The 6884-nt window shown below is 37.6% G+C and overlaps 1 protein-coding gene and 1 long non-coding RNA gene across 4 annotated transcripts in view; both read left to right on the plus strand.

The window, feature by feature from the left end:
• PBX3 (PBX homeobox 3) overlaps positions 1-6884 on the plus strand; it is a 221807-nt gene that overhangs the window by 151025 nt on the left and 63898 nt on the right. The window lies entirely within an intron of this gene.
• LOC123593744 overlaps positions 5615-6884 on the plus strand; it is an 8634-nt gene continuing 7364 nt past the window's right edge. The window contains exons 1-2 of the long non-coding RNA XR_006710483.1: positions 5615-6217; positions 6454-6884. The exon at positions 6454-6884 is cut by the window's right edge and continues 7364 nt beyond it. This is a non-coding gene — a long non-coding RNA (uncharacterized LOC123593744). The remainder of the gene's footprint in view (positions 6218-6453) is intronic.

Here is a 6884-nt window from a genome sequence, read left to right on the forward strand (position 1 = left end):
TTTGTAGCATCACTAAATATGCCTCATTTAAAAAATACACACACAACACACATACACAACTATAAAAATGTTTATTGATGAAAGTATTTCAATATGAATTGCTACCTTTTAAAATATTTGGAAGTATGCATTTCCAAATTTATTTTGAAAAGTGCCAGGGGGTGTTATGTGCTATGCACAACAAGTTAATTATTATGCTATTAACATTGATGATGTTGAATGTGTATTAGTTAATGTGTTAATGACGTGTTAATTACTGTACATGTTGTGAAGACCCTTCAGGCTTGTTCTATGATGCAACATGTCAACTTGAACCAGACCAAGTAATCTGCAAAGCAGACTGTAACTCTTAAAAATAACACTTGTAAACATAAATTATAAATTAAATTATGCTTTTTATTATCCTTTTTCTTTCTGGTAGAATGAATAAGTAATTCTTCTGCTATCTGCACCTGTTAGAACCTAATACTGTCAGACTCTGTTTTCCCCAGGAGGATTGGAAGAGATTTGTTATGCAATAACTTCCGCTTTGTTTACGCTCTGGCATTTAGTGTATATTTTATATAGATTCATGTGTTTTGCAACCTGAAAGATCCTTCTTTTTTTGTTTACCAGATTAATTTATAATGGAAGACACTCAGTCTTTGTGTAAGCAAGTGAAGAGTAGCTTTGTTCTATTAGCGCCACTAGTTGATATGAAACCAGTCTATCTATACATATTTGTGATTCAGGCAATGGCTCTTCAAACTTGTTGGCCAAATAGTTGAAATCTCAGGAGATCAGTCATAAAAACTGGATGCCAATTTCAGATCATTTAAAAGAGGCCCAAATTTGCTGCTATTTATGGAATAATTTACATTGTTTTTTGTATAAATACAGTTTGAAAATATTAAATATTTGAACTTTATTACTTCAACTTTTGATTTATTTATTTATTATTATTTTTTTTTTAATTTTTTTTTTCAACGTTTATTTATTTTTTTGGGACAGAGAGAGACAGAGCATGAACGGGGGAGGGGCAGAGAGAGAGGGAGACACAGAATCAGAAACAGGCTCCAGGCTCTGAGCCATCAGCCCAGAGCCTGACGCGGGGCTCGAACTCACGGTCCGCGAGATCGTGACCTGGCTGAAGTCCGACGCTTAACCGACTGCGCCACCCAGGCGCCCCTTATTATTTTTTTTAATGTTTATTTCTGAGACAGAGAGAGACAGAGCATGGGGGGGGAGGGGCAGAGAGAGAGAGGGAGACACAGAATCCAAAGCAGGCTCCAGGCTCTGAGTTGTCAGCACAGAGCCTGACGCGGGGCTCAAACTCACAGACCGCGAGATCATGACCTAAGCCAAAGTTGGACGCTCAACCGACTGAGCCACCCAGGCGCCCCATCAACTTTTGATTTAATGGTTGCTTGTGTCTTCCTAATTGACAAAATTTTTGGAAAATATGCCCCGGTGATCATCTTTAAAAGATTAATTTGGAGAAATATGATAAAATTGACAATACAGTGTTATTTATATAGTATTATTTTTATTTCTTCAAAATCACTGTTTCATATAAAACAAAAAACATTGATGAAGAATGAGTATTCACAAATGAACAAAGGGTCTTATGGCGAAGACGTTTTTCAAATGACCCAGAACCAACTTTTAAAAATACAAAAATAAAATAGAAGTGAATGTTCCTGGTAGGAAGTTACTCTGTATTTTAGATTCTGTTAAAAATAGTATGTGCAAGAGGAGGTGAAGAGTTCAGGCTGTAAAGCTAGACTGTCTAGGTTCAAATCTTGGCTCTTTTACCATCTAGCTGTGTGACCATATGCGTGGGCTTTTACCGCTGGCGTGTGCCTCAGTTTTATGATAGTAAAAGTGGGCATGATAATAGTACCTCCCTCTTTGGATTGTTGGGATCGCTAAATGAGTTAACACAGGTAAAGCACTTGGATCAGTGCCTGGCACCTAGGAAGCACTCACTATATGCGAGGTCTTATTAACCTTCCTTTAATATTACACTGAAAATTATTTGGAAGCATTTAATTTCCACAAGCTCTTTGAATTTCCAGGGACCCATTATGAATGTGAGTTTTTGGTGTTCAGTCATTATAGTCTGGTACTTCATCACAGAAAAACATCTTATTTTTAATGATGGTTTTATTACTCTGGTATTGTTTGCATCCACCTGGAGTAATCCCAGGCTTTTTCGTTCATCTAACCCTGCTTGATCTCCTGTAGCACGGTTCTTGTTCAGATTTGTATTGGCACGGAAGGGTATTCTGACCAAGACTTCTGTCTCCCTTGCAAATATTTGTGTATCTCTTGTTTACGGCCCTGATGTCCTCTTGTAATACCCATGCAAAAGGGATTCTAATAAATCTTGTGCTCAGCATTACACATTGTTTGTTTTAGCTGCCTTCCACTTCATGCTTCCTCCTTTAAGAGCGAGCCATTACGAAAGGTTAGATTCACAGTTAGCAGGCTTTAGCTCTCCCTTTTGAATCAGTGAGGTTGCCGTTTTATTGCTCTCCGACTTACACTTCAGTGATGAGAGTAAACTAGCATCAGATTAAAGGTCAGCAAATCCCATCAAAGAGAGGAATATTAGGGGCAGAGATAGTTGGAGAGGCAGCACACCACTGGGTATTGACAGGGTGATTCCAGGGTATCAGTCAGCAGAATTATAGCTGCCCAGAGAGTCAGTACAGCTTTAATGAGCCTGTGTGAAGAGGAAGAGGGTGGATTTATGTAGTTCCTCATAATTTTCTGTAGAGACTGTTATTGCAGACATTCTGTGGAGTGTTCTGGTCTTTCATTTAATTCAAAGGTCCTGGAGCTTATCCATCCTCTAAATTCCTTTTTGTTAGCTCAAATCAAAGTTGACATTTCCATGGTTTACCACCTAAAGCACCCAGTTCAAAATCAGGTTTCTTTAGGCAATTTTGAAATCTATATACTGTTAATATAAATCCACAATCATGTTTATATTAGTGCATATGTATCTCCTCTGCAGAGAAGTGGATTGAATAATAAACATTTTTTCATAAGTAGGCAATGGGGGGAAATGTGCATTTACACATTGCCCTCTAAGTAAGTGGAAAAAAACCTGATTGTAATTATGTTATGGTGCTTTTCAGAAGGATCTTAATATTCATCCTCCTTAAATTGACTTTACTAATTAATTGTTTATATGCCCATTTGTATATGCCCCATCTCACTCTTTATGCCCCCCATTCTCCTAAACTGGAAAAAAAATTTTTTTTTCATCTCTAGAGGCAAAATGTTTTTAATTGTTCTAATGAGCAATACTCTATTTAATTGCTGTTATTTTCAGTCCACCTTGATTTTGATATGTCTTTGTAGTGAATTTGACTCACTTCAGTTTCAGAAAGGGTATAATCTCTATGATTTCAACATCTAGAATATGCTTTGAGGAGTTAAGGTTTTTTGTGTTGTTTTTTCTTCTTCTTTTTTTTTAATGTCTTTGGATATTTTTGCTGTAGGTTATTTGCTTAAAGAGTTAATGGTATATAGATACAGATCCAGATATAGATAGATTCTTTTTGGTTAAGCTTTTATTTAATAGTTTACTAGAAAATAGATGGTTTGTGGGAAAAAATATCAATAAATTTATACTAGAATGTTGGGTTTTATGAGTCAAGCCAGCCCCTTTTTGTAATTTGTATTTCAAAAATATGCTACTTTGATTATTTATGAGTAAATGAATGTATTATTAACAGAGGTCTTGTTTGTGTGATTTGCTGCTCGGAGGATGCTTTCAGGCTTTTCTGCCATTGTCCTCTGCATTCCATGTGGGTGGCCGTGCTTTTCAGACACTTACATGGTTTTTAATGGAAGAGAGTGATGGATGTGATACAACCATGAGAAGCACAAATATCCTTCTCGAAGTTCATCGTTGACTGAAGCATCTACAGTAGTTACAGCAAAACGAAGACTCCTTAAGAGAGATGCATATAGATGGATAGTTGGTAAAAATCTAGAACCCATCTTCAGTCATTAATTAGATGCTATATTTATATTAAAGAGCCAGCACACTTAAAAGTAACATCCTATGGAAAGTCCAGTAAAGTTCATGTTTCCTATAATCATGCCATGCTTCACAAAGCCTTTTCAATAAAACTGAGCCTGCGTCCTTTATAATAATACAGATAAAACTTTACGCCGTGCTGTTACATTGGAACGCACGGAGAATGCCAATGACCCTCATGCCGTGTTTACTAGCATGCTATTTTGAGCAGTGCCTGCGCATCAAGATCATTCGGCATTACAGAAACAATGAAGTGGGCATTTCTTCCTATGAGGGGAAAGAGGGAACAAGTGGGTGTCTGCTGTTCATAATGAAGTCAGCTGACTGTAATTTTTACATTCACTTTTGAACATTTTAGAGAAAAGGGAAAGAAGATGGCCGCAGCAAAAGCAAAGGAGCTGAATACAAAGATAAGCATAAGGTTAATGATCTGATAGGGGCCGGGTTCTTCCTGCCCTGAGGGGTGTATGAATGATGCTTACTGATTACCTTAAAAATACGCAACCTAGTACAGGTATTTTTTAATTCACCTGGGATCTAGAATTTTCACTTGAGGAAAATTACAAATGCAAAAAGGACCATTTTTCTCCCCAAATTCTGACCAAAAATTTTGTATCATATATGGATTACGTGTAAAGTTTTAAAAGATACCATCCATTTTATCTACAAAAATGTTTTATTAAATATTCCCAGAACACCAATTGAGAAAAGATGCATAACTTTGGGTAATTTTAACTAATTTTAACAAAACACAGTATAGCTAGTTCTAACATGATAATGAGTAAATTCACAGGATGAAGAGTCCTTATTTCAGGACAAATAAACGGCACCATTTACTTTCCATGCAGTTCCCTACACGTGGCCATTCTCTAGATTTCTGAGTTTATTTGAAGTGTGTGGCCAGAGACTGCTAATCATGAGTGTTTCATCATCAACATACATCAAAGTGCCATTCTACCACCGGAAGCAATATGTGAGAGTAAAAGTAACATGAAAGAACAAAAGAAAAGAGATAACTTAGGTCATAAAAATTGAGAAAGCAAAAAGCAATAAAACCACAAACCATTAAAATATGTTGCACAATAACAGCGACACAATCTATGACAAAGAAGTTCTGATATATAAAAAACATCAGATCAAAAGAAGAAAAGAAAAACTTCAATCAGAAGTTTTGGTAGGGGCGCCTGGGTGGCTCAGTCGGTTAGGCTGCCGACTTCAGCTCAGGTCATGAACTCATGGTTCATGAGTTTAAGCCCCGCGTCAGCCTCTGTGCTGACAGCTCCGAAGCCTGGAGCCTGATTCAGAGTCTGTCTCCCTCTCTCTCTGCCCCTCCCCCCCCCCTCAAAAATAAATGAACATTTAAAAAAAAAAAAAGTTTTGGTAGTAGACTTGATCAGATTTGGTATGAACACTACCAGAGGTCAGATAAAAGTTGTTTTTTTTTTTTTTTTTCAGTATATGAAGTTTATTGTCAAATTGGCTTCCATACAACACCCAGTGCTCATCCCAAAAGGTGCCCTCCTCAATACCCATCACCCACCCTCCCCTCCCTCCCACCCCCCATCAACCGTGAGTTTGTTCTCAGTTTTTAAGAGTCTCTTATGCTTTGGCTCTCCTCCACTCTAACCTCTTTTAAAAGTTTTAATTGTAGGACAGATTTGTTTCAGATTACATTTTAAGACTACGTAAAACTTCTGTATTGTTTTATATGTATGGCATGGCTCTTGGTAATGTTTCAACATCACAGATGATACTTTGGAATTCTGTAAATAGTTCTTTGACTTTGGGAGATGTAGTACTTTAATGAAACCAGATTTCAGTCTTTGTGATTTAAAGTGAACGCCCCTATTATTTTTTAAAGTGATGATTATGTGCCAGGTACTGTTTTAGGCATTTTTGCACATTTTATACCATTTAAACTCCACAATGATTCATTGAGTTGCTGGTATCTATATTTAAAGAGAATGAGCTAGAACACTTGCCCATAAACACAGCTAAAAAGTAACAGAGTCAGTTTGAAGCCAGGCTTGTGTGACTCCATATTCTCTTATAATGTGGTATATTCTCCAGTAGTGTAGCTCGTTTGTATTGTACTTGCAAGGTCACCTTAAAATCCAATATTATTACCTCTTCCTCCAGGTGTTTGAGGTATAATGGAACCCTGGACTTAAAGGAAGGCAGGTCTGTGTTTGAAATTTTTTTTTTTTTTGAACGTTTATTTATTTTTGGGACAGAGAGAGACAGAGCATGAACGGGGGAGGGGCAGAGAGAGAGGGAGACACAGAATCGGAAACAGGCTCCAGGCTCTGAGCCATCAGCCCAGAGCCCGACGTGGGGCTCGAACTCACGGACCGCGAGATCGTGACCTGGCTGAAGTGGGACGCTTAACCGACTGCGCCACCCAGGCGCCCCGACAGGTCTGTGTTTGAATCATTGCTTTCATGTTTACTAGCCACATGATCTTGAGCAAGTCACTTAACCTCTTTGAGTTTGGTTTTCTCATCTATAAATGAAGATAATGGCATGCTACCCTATAAGGTCATTTACAAGTCAAATGAGAGAAAATGTGAAAGACACAGCGTGCTGCTTGGCATCTACATATATGCTTAATTAACATGCTGAAGTTTGAACCTAGAGAACTTTCAGGCTAAGCAATAGAAGGATACCCAAGTGCAAACATTGTTTTGGGTTATCACATTAGCAGCTGTAAAATAAGAGGTTAAAGGCACATAAGAAATAAAAGGACACAAAAAATTTGCTTTGGGGGGGAAACATTTTGTATTGTGGACTGGGTCTAGGAAGAACTTATCAAAGTCTAGAAGATTCGGTCTTCCAGAAAATAGAGTAG

The sequence above is a fragment of the Leopardus geoffroyi genome, chromosome D4, assembly GCF_018350155.1.
Source record: "Leopardus geoffroyi isolate Oge1 chromosome D4, O.geoffroyi_Oge1_pat1.0, whole genome shotgun sequence".
In the NCBI taxonomy this organism is placed as follows: Eukaryota; Metazoa; Chordata; class Mammalia; order Carnivora; family Felidae; genus Leopardus; species Leopardus geoffroyi.